Source organism: Zosterops lateralis (genome assembly GCF_965231275.1).
Source record: "Zosterops lateralis genome assembly, chromosome: 5".
In the NCBI taxonomy this organism is placed as follows: Eukaryota; Metazoa; Chordata; class Aves; order Passeriformes; family Zosteropidae; genus Zosterops; species Zosterops lateralis.
Window position 1 is genome coordinate 43,404,713 of NC_139766.1, and position 15,038 is coordinate 43,419,750.

A 15,038-nucleotide genomic window follows, 5' to 3' on the forward strand; every position below is an offset into this window, starting at 1 on the left:
ACTTGAAGAATATTAACATAAGTATTTGTAAATATTGATTTTGCAAAATCACCTTGAGAGGTTTTCCAGCAAAATAACCAAATCTAACCAAGAGAATTTTGTCTTTGTCTTTAATCTGTCTTCATGTATTCTATCTACAAACTGCAGTAAAGCAGTGATCAGGTAAAGTTGTAAAACTGATAGGAACTGTGGAGTTTCTAGATGTGGAGTTGGGTTTTTTTCCAAATGTTCCCTTGGAAATCTTTAAAATATTTTTTCTTGAAGGAATTTGCAGGATCATCCCTTAGGGGTTACTGTTGTTGAATCTGTGTGGGATAGGCTTTGTAACATTCAGTTGTGTACTTAAGTTCAGTTGTGTTAACTTTGAGGTGCATGCTAGCACCAGGGTTTTGTTCACCTTTCTTTAGGGTTTTTATTTGAATATAATGAGTACAGAAGCCTCAAACTTGTGTCTAAAGCGTGGATTAATTGAAGGCACTCACCTGCAAATGAGACCTCAGCAGTAAAATAATTGAGCTAAATGTCTCTCTTCTTGCAAGGAAGGTTGGAATCACTGACAAGAAAACTGTAGTTGAAAATGCTTGGGAAATTTGTATTGTGCTGGGGTTTCTTTTCTTTCCTCAAAAAACCTGCACACCTTACCCTTGTGTTTGAGAAGTGCAGGTAATGTGTGAAATGCTCATTTCTGTGAACATGTTTTTACAACCTTTGTTTTATATTTTAGGGAGAGCATGTCTTTGCAAAACATGTCACCTTTACTCTTTCTGCTCCAATAACAATTCTTGAGGTTTTAGATGCTGCAAATCTTTTTTTTCCCCAGATGAAGAATCACTAAGAGAAGGGATGAAGGGTTAAGCCCTTCAGAGCAAGGGAGAGTCGATACAGCATCATTATGAATTATGAGTACCAACATGTTGAGAAAAATAAGACTTCCCAAAGACCAGATAAGAAAACTGTAATTGACTGAAACCTCTCAGGGAGGTAAAAGGATAGTGGAAGAATTAAAACTAAAGGAGACTAGAGCTATGATGTCTGAAAGGAAGTATTTGAAAACTTGCTACATTTACCTGGCAGGCTGGAATAGAGAAGGGATTTCTGGATTAGATGAGTATAAACAGAAAAATGGAGGAGCAATAGTGTATTAATGTGGGTGCAGCCAATGGTGAAAATAAAAATCTGGGCACCTTGATGCAAATACATCTTTTTACCGCAAGCTATAAATGCAGTGTGTTCCAGTGCCCTCATGCTTCAAATTATAACCTGGTATACTACAGAAAATTCAGTGACTGGTGAAGAAATGTGGACCACTCCAGAATGATAAATCTGGAGGGATTTGCAGCTGCACTGAGACTTTCACTGAGGAAGCACTTGCAGGCACAGTTCTAAACAAGGCTTAAAAGTGTGAAGAGTGGAGCCAAGTTTGCATGGTGAATATCTTTAATAAATAGGTTAATTTTTTAACAGCTAATTGAACATAGGGATTACCCTACAACAGAGAGTTTGGTTTTTTTCTGACAGGTAAGTGGTGATCTGAGGAATGAGAAGTGAGTTTATAGCCACAGAATATCACACTGACATGATGCATTGCTGTTGGGAGAGCAGTGTGATAAGTAAGAGTGTAGCTTGTGCAATCAGAGAAACCTTTGTGATGCATCCAAAAGTCCTTTTTTTTTTTTTTTTAACTGGGAAAAGACACTAGAAATCATAACATGATTTAATTATTTCCAAGTAAATCCCCTTGACAAGCATACTTCCTGCATTGACAAACAGGGATCTGCTCTCAATAAAGCAGCAATATACGTTATGAATACAAAAAATCTATTCAAAAATTTGAGCATGGCTTCAGCTGCCAGATGAATCAAATTTCATGTCTTGTAGGTATATTAATTCTTTCCTGCTCATTCAATTTCTTTTCTTCCATGCAACATGCTAATGAGCATGTTTCTTTTAAAGAAAGTTTGGCAATGCAAACTGACCAGAAACTATTAATTCTGTTAATGACTTTGTTCTATTTGGAACTGAAAATCCCAGTGAAGGAGTTTTGTGTTGCTCTAAATCAAACCTTTAACAGGAAATTTGAAAGTAACTAGCAATCAATCACAGTAACTAAATGAAAGCATAGATAAAATTGCAGTGCAATTTTAGTTTTGTATTCTCTCACAGGTTTCAATTTCTCAGTTTTTGTTCTTGGGAAACTTTAATGGTGAAAACACTGCTAAGAAATTGGAAGATATCTCTAACCTGTATCTCCAGCCTGATTAATTATGACCTGGTAACTCCTTTCTTTTTTCCCTTTCCCCCAAATTTGTCCTGGCCTTCTTCCATCAACAACATCCCTGAGGAGCCTGTGAGATCTTCAGCTGTTCTGGAGAGCTTCATGTTGTCCAGGTGCAGCATGCAGTGCTATTGACTGCTCTTTCAGGTCCCTGGGTGGTTCAGCCTTGCTGCATCAAACACTCTGACAGAACTATGCAGTGGGAGTGCTTTGTGGTGGGAAGTTGTTCTTGGAGTCAGAAAATACTGACTGGATAACCTGATCTGCAACCTGATGTTAATAGAAAATTGTTCTGCCTCCACCTTCCCAGTTCCTCTCACCCTACTTGATTTTTCTTGAGAAATAGTAATACACCCACTGTGTATAAGATACACCAGTAGTTGCTCACAATGCCACACTCTGGTTTTAATAACAAAATCTAACAACAATTTTCATATTCTTGACAGAAAATAAGTAAGCCTGAGATTGAATGAGACACACACAAAGGAAACCAAAGTGAGGAAGATGTTCAAGTAAATCATGTCTGGGTTTTTTCTCTTTTTTAACGTGTTCAGCTCAGCAGTGTGCCCACAGTTTAGCAACTGAACTAAACCTCAGCATTCAGAAGAAATGTTCAAGAAACATTCAGGCCAGCCTGGCTGACTGTCCTGGCAAATGCTTTGTATTGGTGAAACTGAGCAGGGGATGTTCTGGTGGAGGAATGCCAAAATCGCTGTGAGTGAAAAGCTGCCCTTGTGATGAGAAAATGTCTAGCTTTTTTCTGTTTCACAATTTCTTAGTTTCTTAAACCCCATAAATATTTGCTATGAATAGTAAACAGATCTAGTATTGCAGGTAATAAAGACCTTTATATTGTGATCAAACTTGTCTTAAAATTTTGGACTCTGGTGTATTCCAGGACATATAGGTCTCATGATAATATGGTACCTATAGAGAAATAAAAAATCACAGACAAAGAGCCTTTACCAGTAATGGTCACAAGTAGAAAGTGGAAGAACTTTCTAGTCTGGAGAATATTGCATCACCATGCATGTCTTCCAAAAAGAAAAGCCTAAATGTTGCTCTGTTCAAAGAGAAGACAGAAGGGATGGAGAGATGAGGTGTGTTTATAAAATGAATGGCCAGATCATAAATGTCTGTGTGCTGTTCTCTAAGTGTGTGCCTTACACTCTGCTTATACTGCAGCAGTTAATTTGAAACAACTCTGGTGATAACTGATACCTGTATGGAGAGGTGTGTTGGATGTGACAAAGAAAACTGGTGATTTTCTGCAGGACACACCTCACAGTTGACACTAGGAGCCAGCATGTTTTAAAATAACACAGCTGTTGTCACTCCTACCTCAAGGCAGTTCTGTGTTTTCACACCATTTTCATTGCTTTAAGACATGTCAGTTCTCACTTTTTTAGCATGGTGCTTTTCTCTAGTGTAGACTGGACCAAAGTAGTATGTGGTTGAATTTAGAAATGTTTCTGTATAAAGAATACACTTTGCTCATCCTCTTTCCTTTTCTTTCTCCTGTGGTTCTTCTTTTGTTTGTTTGTTTGTTTGAAAGGTTTTCTTGTATGTTCTCATGTGCAGTTCATGTAAAGTCACTTCTCTCCTTCAGTAGAAGGGGAGCATAATTTGTATTATGCAAGAGAGAATAAGGGTAATGCTCCCTGAGAACCTTACCTTGGAAAAAATTAAAGCATCTTAGCCTTACATTTTGATGATAAATAGTTAAAGTCAGCTAAGCCTCTTCCAAAAATGCATTTGCTTCTCAGCTTTTTGAATTCACTGTCAGTGCTTTTAGTTTTCCTTAGGCTGCTGTAATTTCCCCCTGTGCTGAGGCTGATTAGGACAGTGGTCAACATAGTGAGATGCTGCTTTCCTCCTTCCTGTGCACACCCTGTCCTTCCTCATTCTCATTCTGCCCCTTCCAGAATGGAGGGAGGTGGTGGGCAGAGACACAGCCACAACACTGTCCTGCCCACCCAGAACTCTGCCCCTTCTTCCACTCCTACCAAAAGCCTCTTTGTCCCTGTTTGCTCAAGAGCAGAATAAAATAATCATCTGTTGTTCCCCAGAGAAGTGAGTGTATTACAGGGGAAGAAGAAATGGGTTTCTTCTTTTCCCCTTGATGCTTAAGAGGTTAGAAAGGGATCACCTGCTGGAAACACTGGAGTTGTGTTTAAAATTCACTGTGGAGTTTGTATAGACTCTAAAGCTGTTCTACTGACAGCTTTGTTGTTTCTCCTATTTGAAAGCATCACAACAATAAAAATAATGGTTGTGGTCTATAATTTGCCACAATGGTGCACTGAGCATGGAGTTGCATTTTTCACATTTTTCTCCAAATAATTTTGTGGGGTTTTTTATTTGGTTTTTTGCATGGGTTTTTTTTGGTTGCTTGGTTGGTTGGTTTGTTGTGGGGTTTTTTTTGGTTTGTTTTTGGTTGTTTTGGTTTGGGTTGGGTTTTTTTGTTTATGTTTTGTTTATGTTGGTTGTTTTTTTTTTGTTGGGGGGGGGGTTCAGGCCTTTTTTTGCATTTGAAATGGGACTGAGAAGCATCACTGATTCACTCCATTGGATTTCTAAATTTTGTTTGGCAAGGTGAATGCAGTTTGGGAAACAGAAATTCTACAGCTGCTTTGCTCATTGCCTCCCTGCAGTGATCATTGTCCCTAACAAATATACAGCCTGAGCAGTAACTAAGCATAGCACAGAAATGGATCCTGCCCCATGGTGCTGTGCTTAGTTCTTTTTTAGAGGCTGGATGACTGTAGTTACTTGCAAAGCTTGTTTCTTACACATCTCTAGGGGTTGCTAGGATGGTTTTGCATCCAGACCATTGGTTCAAATATTAGTATTGAAGCATTTTTCCTACTAAAAACCTAAATGTTTCCTACAGGGTTTAAGGTGGTAAAAGTCTACCACCCCTGGGGACCATGTCCCGGTTTGGAGGTTTTCTCACAGGTACTGAGGTAGATCCAGCCTGTGCTTCTCCATACTTGTCCCACCTCTTGCCACTCTTTCCTAGGAACTAGTGGCAGTGACAGCAGCTTTAGCAGGGCAGTTTCAACTATTTGGAAGTGTGCCCAGCTCTTTGGGCTGTTTGCTGCCTGATCATCCATCCCTGCCAACACACACTATCCAAACCTGGCCATGCAAACCACACACAACCATCTACTTTTCACGCTGGACATTAAGCTTGGAGAAAATAAAGCACATGCACATTCCTGAAGAAATAAATTTTGGGAAGCGAAATTTGCAGTTCCTATTTTACATTCTTTTCTCCTTTTAAATCAAGATGTGAATGTTGTGATATGCACTCTGTGTTGTGTATGGTGATCTTGCTGTTGCATCCCATAACAGGAGGAGGGAGAGGAAGTCTTCTTTGTCTTGCCAAAATTTCTTCTTTGGCATTTTTTCCATATCTGGCTCATTGAAGCCATGCATTTGTTTTCCATTAGTTGCCTCAGTTAATATGATGAGGTTTATTATTATTATTTTTAAATACTGCATTTTAAATGAAAAACCACACTCACTCAATGGTCTGATAAACTGGTGTTATTTGCCATTTTTGCCTCATGTCCTTTTTTCACTCATTTTACTTCTTTTTCTCTTTGATTCACATCTTTGAGACAGCTTTGCTCATGCATACATCATTTAATGTGTTTTCATGTGTGCGGTACTGCACACAGAAATCCCCAGTGTGAGCCCAAGTCTGCCATGAACTCTGCTCACCTGTGTGCTGGGAACAGGACACTGGAGGTACCAGGGACAAGATGGTGAAAAGAAGAAGGTGTGGTTAAGAAGCACTAACATTTTTGAAATATCTGTCTTGGCTAGTTGATTGACTCACTTTCCATCTATCTATGGATAGATATTCATATTCAGATATTTTCCACATCTGTTCTGGGCTTTTTCTCCTTTGACAGAAGGAAGTAGAAATAAAAAGTGCACAAGAGAATAAGTATTGAGAAATTACACTGAAGTAAGATTTTTTCATGTGCTTTTTGTGTCCTATAAACCCAGCACAGAGGTAGGGCCATAGGATCAAACCGCCCAAACTTCATACTATATAAAGCTTCCTCTATCAAACCCCTAATTTTTCCTCTTCTCTTTTAGTAAAGATTAAAGCCAACAGATAAGTCTTGAGTCTTGCCTCATAGACCAAAGGTAAATAAATCCACCCAGTGTACACTGGCAGAGAAATTTAAAAGTTACATTGTTGTCATGGCTGCACTTTCTAAAATGTCTTTCCTCTGCCAGAACTTTCGGTCATAGGCTCTCTTCAGCAAATTCTGCAGTCATATTTGTGCCTCGAATCTCTATTAGTCATAACAGGGAAGGTGATTTCTGCCACACTGAGTGGTTTTGTATTTCAAAGCATAATCAGTTACAATCAGTAAATATTTATTGGGGTGAGGCAGCCAGAGACAGTATGCTGGGCATGCTGCAATGGGGTGTTTCAATCCTGAAATCTTCTAACTGCATTAATGTACTGCTTCTATCTTTCATGTCCTTTCCCATCTCAGAAAGGGATGAACCGAGTGATCAATATTTGTTCTGTCTAAAAACCTGTTTAATATTCCAGTTTGAACCATTTTCTTATTTTTTTTTTTTACCTTTTCTCTGTGTTTCTTCAAAGAGGGAAAAAAATCCCCAGGCTGAGATATTAGCTGGAGTTTTGTCTCTCTAACAGGGAGGTCAAAAAATGTGAAGTGGCTTCTGAACTTGGGCATACAAAAGCTCCCTGCATTGAATGGCTGCTTTAGATGTAGCTTTGGAAGAGGGAATCGCATCTCCCAGCACTCTGGTGAGGCTTTTTAATACATTAATTGATGGGCAGAAGAAAAGCCAGGCATGAGCCCACAGAGGAGTAATTTAGTAGGAAATCAGTCTCCCAAGAGAGAATTTTAACACTGTTTATCCTTCCCCCAAAGATACTTGCTTTCCCAGTTATCTTCAGCTCTTGGGGAGTTTTTTACCTGTGATTAGAAGCAGTTTGATGTCCTTGAACATGCTATGTTGCTGTCTGTGACTTGAGTGCATGGGAGAACTGGCTGCAATCCCCAGATAATCACTCCTCTACCTGCCTGGTGTCCATGCCCTGGCCAAAGGCAGCTCTTGGCAGGAGCCTGCCTATGTCTCAGCCTGTTGTGATTCACTGCCCAGTCCATTGGTGCAAATTGAGGCAGTTGAGGTTAACTCATGGAAGCATTAACTGCAGCAGATGAAATGCTGGGCTGCATCTTGTCCTGTGGCTGCAGGGCAGCAACCCACGTGGAGGAGCAGCAGAAAATTGTGAGAGGCAAGTCATGCACTGGTGCCAGGATGGCTAGGCATCCTTTCTGAATACATTTTTCTGCCCCAGTTTAATCTCCCTGGTGCTCAGGTCATTGCCCTTTTACTCACTAAGAGGAGTTTCGATGCATTTCCCCAACCTCAACCTTTCCACTTTGCCGTTTATTCCTTGCTTCTTTATTAGCTGTGTTTGAAATAGGACACAGAGACATGTACGAGTGGAAAACCAAAGAAGAAGTCCCAAACTGTGTTGTTACTATTAATGGCAGGGCTAGCAGCCAGTGGGTTTGCTTGGTTGTGCCAAACCCAGATTAGACGGCACAAACCCTGACAATTTGGTATTATTTGCTGAAGAAATTATTCAAAGTCTATTTTCTAGTGGGGAGACAAGACAGCATTTTGCATGAAAATAATAACTTTCTTTAGCTGTTGAGCAAACACAGAGCATCTGCCTAATATATATATCCAAGAAAATGTAGGCAGAAAATGTTCATTTTGGAACTTAGTGGATGAAATTTTGTCCCTTTAGAGTAAATGGGAGATTTGCCATTGACTCCAGCCAGGCAGGCGTTTTACCCGATACTTTTTACATATGTTTTTATATGTTATGATAATTCGAGAATGCACTAAAATAGTCCTGTAGAGAATATATGAGGATTGTTCTTCTCTGGCTTAGGGGGAGCAGTCCTCATTTATATTGGGGTCCTTGGAAAGAAATATGGATGGGAGAGTCTTTACTACATTAACAATACATGCTTCATCTTGTATCTCTGTTTTGTGTAATCCATCAACAGCAACATTGCACAGAGTTAGATGAGAAAGGAGCACAGATGGGAAGAAAATGTTTGAAACCAGATCTGAAGGAGGCTTAGGTGATGTTGTCTGGATGGGGCTTGTAATCAGCAGAGAAAGCAGAGTATCTTGCCCTTTGAGGGTGTCTGTCTTGGGTTGTTCCAAGTCTATAATCCAAAGGCCTAGCTGGGCTTCCAACCTCATTCTGGCTGGATTTCTAAATGCTCAGGAAATCATTAGTAACCAGGAGAACTCTGGGGGGTTTATTTGTTTGTCACCTGGCATGGGGGAGATTCTGAAGGATCCTTGTGGACACAGACCTTGTCATTTCAGCCAGACTTCTGCCTCCCTGCAGCCAGACTTCTGCATCAGGTTCCTTCAGCACACTCCTTATGAAGATGCATCTTCTACCTGATGAGAAACCGATACCCACGGACATTATGAGCTGGTTTTATCCCCTGTGAATGCACGATGCTTGTGCTCCACAGTCTGCTTTGGCCATCTCTTGCCTTGATTTGAGTATGTTAGTTTTGGCCTGGGAAGTTCCAGCAGTCCAAGGGAGCTTGTCCTTTCCTGGCTCAGCCACCAGTTAGTGCTGGCCCTCAGCCTGGAAGGCTGCTAATGTAAGGGAGAGAAGGGGTAGCTGGAGAGCCATTTTCTGTTCAAGATCTTTGACTTTGAAACTTCCATTCTTGTCCTGGTCAGAACATCTCCAGGGGATAAATAAGTGGTTTGGAACTTAGGGAAGGAGAGAAAGAGGATGAAGTTAATGCCATGATATTTTCTGTTGCAGGACTGTGGTTAGCAGGTAATTGGGGGAATTCTCCATCATTGTAACTGCATTTAGCTTAAATATGCAGAGAAGTGACCACCTAGAGAGAATAAAACCATAGCTAATATAAAGCCCATGTAAATCAGAGCATGAGCAGATATTGCAAACAATTGGTAGGATAAAAACGTTGGTGATGCTGTTGACTGCAGAGTAGAGAAGTCCCAGACTTTTACTGACAGATCTGCTTTGCCCAGCTCAGGTATGAAAGCAGTAGAGCTGTTTGGATGGTACTGTGTGCAAGTAAATAAGCTTGTCTTCTCAGAGCAACTTGGGTGTCTTCCTGTTGCTGTGGTATGACTAATCCCAGCCATGATAATTTGCTTCCATGTAGTTGAGCGACATCTGTATTTCCAAGTGGATCCTACAGTTATGACTACATGGCAGTTACTGCAATTAAAAAGGTGTGGTTAAAATTAAAAGATTATTTAAGTGCTCATTGCTAAAGACTTGCATCTGTTTAGCAGCCCAACAGTGCACAGTTCAGAGTGCTTCAGATTTTTCATTTCCCTGGTACACTACTGAGTCCTGAATTCTAGCTGGTCCTTCCTCTATAGCCCTGTCCCTTTAACCTAGGGAGTAATGGCATAGAATTGTTGCAGTAAAAAAAAATTCAGATAAATTTTATGTTCAGATTATGTTCAAATTAATGTTAGTGTTCAAGCAAAGAAGCCTATAGGAATATTTCAACTCATTCTGATTTCCTTTAAATATTATCTTGGCCACAAAATACTATTATTTGTCCTTGCAATAAGATTTTTTTTCTGGAAAGCTTTAACACAAATTCTTTTGTATCATATTGTCATGTAATAAATTTCTGTGGCTTGGTTGATGTTCTGGTTTAAGCCTGTTCAAAAACAGAAGGAAGAAAAGTAGCCAAAAATGGCAATTAGAAGAGAGATTTGAGGGCTATGAATTATTTTCTATTTCTGTCACTAGCTTAAGTCTCAGCTCAGCATGCCTTGAAGTTGCAGGAAATGTTTTATTGATTTCAGTAGGTCTTGGTTCAGGTGCATTTAGTCTGACCTTGGACAAGTCAGGTGCCTTCTGTGCTCAGGACTGAAAAGTACACGTTCTGCTTACCCCTTCAGTGGATCACTATAAAGCTTCATTCATTCACATCTGTAGAGAGCTTTAGGGCTTGTAAATGAATGCTGCTTTCTAAAGTAAAAACTATTATTTCAGTGTAGATGAATTCATTTTACCTTCCCACCAGCTGCCAACAATCTGTTTAGCGCAACGAAATTCTGACAGCCTGTGTCAACAACTGAAAGTAGCTCATTCATGACAGAGAGAAAAAAGAAAGAGAAAATGCAGACCTGAACACTTCCCCTAGCAGAGAATGGCTTTGTGTATGAAAATAAAAATTTTGTCTGTCATTTCAAAAGGCCCTCTCATAAAAGAAATGCATGTTAAATTAAAACTGCTGTTATTTTTTCATTCCATTGCACTACGAACCCCTCCTGGTTCTTGATGAAGAGTGAAGTGAAATATCGCACGACTGAGCTACAGAGAAAACAGCAAGCTGTTCCAAGTGCATAAGCCAAAATGAGCATTCAGAGAGAGATCACCCTGTCATGAGCTCATGCTGGCAATATGGTTTTTTCTATGGGTGTAAACTGAGATTTGAGCCTGAGAGAGACTCCATATTCAGCCCTGCAGGAGCACTTTTGTGCATGTTGTTTTCTTTAGAATAGGCAAGGAAGTTGTGAACTGCTCCCAGACCTAGAAAAATACCTACAGGCATAGTGAGTTTGATGGCCTCCTCCCCTTCCCTCCCCACTATGCAGCAATAAACTGAAGATGGAGTCAGAGAGAAAGCATGTAGATTTTGCTGAAAGGACAATGTCATTTTGTCCTGTGTGATTACTTGGGCTTGTGTGGTGGTCCAAGCATTTTGCCTGTTTTTATTTGGGAAGTGGTAGGCAGATGTGGCTTTGTGACAGGCAGAGGCAGGGACATGGTGATCAGGGCTGGGAAGCTGAAAGGAAGAGTGAGTTCCTATGTGAGGCAGGCACGATCTGGAGCCTGATGTCCCTGCCCCTGTGTGGCAGTGGGGAGCCCATCTGTATCATCCCAGCAGCAGCTCTTCCCATGTAGAGTGGGGGCTGTGGGGTAGCCGTGGCATCCCTGAGGGAGGTCCTCTAGAGAGCAGCCCAGAGGCTGGCTGTACATATGGTCCTTCTCTGGTTTGTGTGAAAGGAAAATAATGGTCTGGGCAGAGCCCAAAGTCAGCAGAGTGCCCAGTTTCTCTCTTTGAATTTTCAGTCAAGTAAGTATTGTGCTGTAGAGGAACAATGTCATTTGAATTCACTAGGATCTTTTATGGCCTTCTCAGTGCTGGTTTGTTTTTGCTAGACGTGAGCAACACTGGGATTTCTGGTATAAACTGCCCCTTCCAGGCAGTAACACCTCCCTCTGCCTGAGGTATACTCCCAGCAGAGTGTGATCTGTTGCACATCCTGTTCTAGACCTAAACATTTCAAAATTCCTTTCAAGAGCATCATATCATTCTTATTGGTAAAGCCTGAAAAGTATAACATTAATTCTTTTCCTAGATGACCTAAAAAAAGCTAGTAACTCTTGTTAGGAAAAAAAAATGTATTTAAAAATAGATGTACTCTTCTAATCCCCAAAGTGCTAGCACCCAGTTTTAGAGTGTGACTGTGTCTGGGGGTATTGTAGCACTGGGAGAGGCCACCTCAGACATCGACTCTGATGAACATGTTTAGGAATCCAGTTTCATTTTCCTGATGGCATTTTTCAGCGCAGTTCAGAGATGGGATGCATTTTGAGTTATTTTGAAAGAAGCAGCCATAAACCCTTTGATGCAGGAATTCAGAAACAATGTGGTCAAGTCAGGCATGAACACATGGCAAATGTAATTGAAATAGAAAGCTGGGCTTACAGACAGTTCTTGCCTAAAATTAGCTGTAGGAATTTAGTCTTCCTATGGTATCTTCTTGTTCCTGTTATCATATTCTAGTGCATGAATGTACATGGGCTTAGAAGTCCTGCATTCCTTTTACAAATGCCTAGCAGTCTTTCTTTTTCCTCTAAATATATTACAGAAGTTTATCTTATGCCTTACTTAAAGGCTTAATAAATTTCTCATTCCTATCCATTTTGGCTGAGTTCATGCTGAAATACACTGATTTCTGTATTTACTGCAAGTATGATACATGGAAGCATTACAATCCATACCTAGGGTTATGTTAAAGGTAACATAGTCAAAGATGTGAATATTCATGAATATTCTAGGAGTGATTAAAAAAACATTTAGAATTTTTTGTTGTTGTTGTTGACTATTTTGTGTTGGAGAACAATCTGCTGTGGGTTACAGTGTGATGTCCATGTTTGAAGCTTTAAAACCACTGCTGTGATGTTGTGATCTCAAGCATCTCATAGTTGATGTTCCCACCACCAGAGCAGAATATACATAGCTAAAAAATCAGCAAAAGCCTATGTTGATTTATTCTTGAACACACATACAGAACAAACAACAAAAAAACACCACCAAAACAAAAAATAAAAACAAACCCAAAAACAAGTCAGCAGTGAAATACATCTAGAACAGGCTGGGAAAAGCAAGCAAGGAAAAGCAAGCCCAAAGCCACTGCCTTGGGATGCAGGAAGTGTAGGTTGCATTGCTGATGTCCTCTGTGACTGCACACGAGCAATGAGGGCACCCCAGGGAACTTCCCACCCCAATGCATTCACTGTCTCTGAACACTGTCCTAGCAAACTGCAAAGACTGTTTGGCACTAGAAACTGTGATGGTGAGATGGTTGGGGCTTTTCTGGCCTGTAACCCCACCTTGGGTCTGTTATTTCAGGCTGGGGCCCCTTAGGGTGGTGCTGTGACACCTCCAGCTGAAGAGCAGGGTCAGTTTTACCTCAGGGGTCTCTGTCCATTGCAGGATGTAAATGTGCCCTATATTAGTATCTGCCTGCAGTCCTCTGTGGAATGGTGATTATGAGCCTTCTCAGCCCCATGAAGATTCTGTAGTGATAAACTCTGTAAAAAAAATGGTAAGATCCTGGACAATTTGGTGACAGCACCGTAAAAGTAGGATTTCCCCCTGCTGACGCGAAGAGGCTCAAGGAAGCTGTTGGAACTGCTTTTAGATGCAGCTTATATGACCTAAACTAAAATAGGCAATCAACTTCTATCTCCAGCACTCAATCTGGCTTACTCTCAATCAAATAGGATTCATTAATTACAATTTGTACAAATTTGTTTTCACATCTAGTAAAAATGGGTGCCTATTGAGAAGGTGCCAGGTGCTCCACTACCACTGACCAAAATGACATGAGCAGAATTACCCAGCAACAGTTTACTGACAGCTGCCAAGACAAACAACCTGCTGCTACAGGAGGTAACACAAACATCTGCTCCCCTATGGCTGCTGGGGGGTTTTCACCCCATCTAGCCATACCTCCAGCTGTCACCACCCCAAAGAAATACGTAGTACTGCATAATACTGTGTGCCCTGAAAATCAGCAGGTCAGGGCACTTATACTGGGACAAGGAGGATTGCTTTGTTCTTGTGTATTTTTAGCTGTGTCTTAATAGACTGTTTAAGAAAACATGTGAACCTTTCAGGAATGTAATTGTGGTAGTGTCAGCTGTAGCACAGCAGCCAAAACTCAGGCATCAAAACTTTATGAAATTATCATCTGGAAAAGGAATACAAAAGCCCAAAAAACTGCTGGTGAATTCCTTGCTTTCAGTGTTTGCACACGTGAGAGAGAGAAAATAGCCAGGGGCATTAATTCACACGTGGATTATGGCACATTTCACTTTAAAAAGCAAAGCTCTTTTCTGATTTACAGCTATTATAATAATTACTTAGCTCAATGCAGCAAGGGAATCAGCTGGCAGAGTGGCTTAGCATATTAAGATACAGCTTTATGTGCAGACCCTCCCTCCTCTCAGCGCCACAAGCTTGAGTCCTCAGCAGGGACCTCAGCTGATGAAGTGATAGCAGCAGGTTTCCAGTCTCAGGCACCCTGTGTGGGCTGCTCTCCTGTGATCAGGGCAGCTGCCCTGATCAGGAAAGCTGGATTTTCATAGATGTGAAAGCCAGAAAGGAACAGCCTAATCGTTTAGCCTGACTTTGTTTTACTCAGTAATTCCTTTTAAAGCCCTGTCATTTGTGGCTGAAGTAGAACATGTCTGTTAGCTGTCTAACCTTGATTTAAAGACTGCAAGTTGCAGAAATGCATCCTATCTCATGGCATGCCATTGCAATCGTTCTTGCTATTTGCATCCGGTTTGCAGCTTGAACTCTGTTAACAGACTTTTAACTTCCAACTACTGTATTTTGGCTTGCTGGCATCACCAATGCTTGTGCACAGTGCAGGCCAATGTTAACATCAGCTAACTGACATCACTGAAGGGAAATCTGGGAAGAGCTAATTCAGAGCAATCCTCTACTTGATGATTTCTGTGTCTTCAGATATGGTTGTAATGGTTTTGTTTTGCATGCTCTCAGCCAGTTCTTGATTTTCAAAGCTTCAAAGCTTAGTGAGAGATAGACTGGGAAGCATAGTAAATGCTAGGATATCATATCCTGTAGGTATGCAACAACTTCTATAATGCTGCACTCACATCCCTGATTTAAGAGGCTGCATCCAGCTGAAGATTATCTGGATTTGGAGCTCCTGCAAATGTGTTTGGTCATTGCATACTTTCAGTAGCATCTGCAGTTGAGACAAACACATCAGATAACAGGATTTGGTCCCATTTTGTTTCTCACATCTATATATTTTTCTCTTTTGCTCTTCTACACACATAGAATTTGACTACTGGATCTGATTGCAGGTTGTGATCTATTATTGTGTGAGA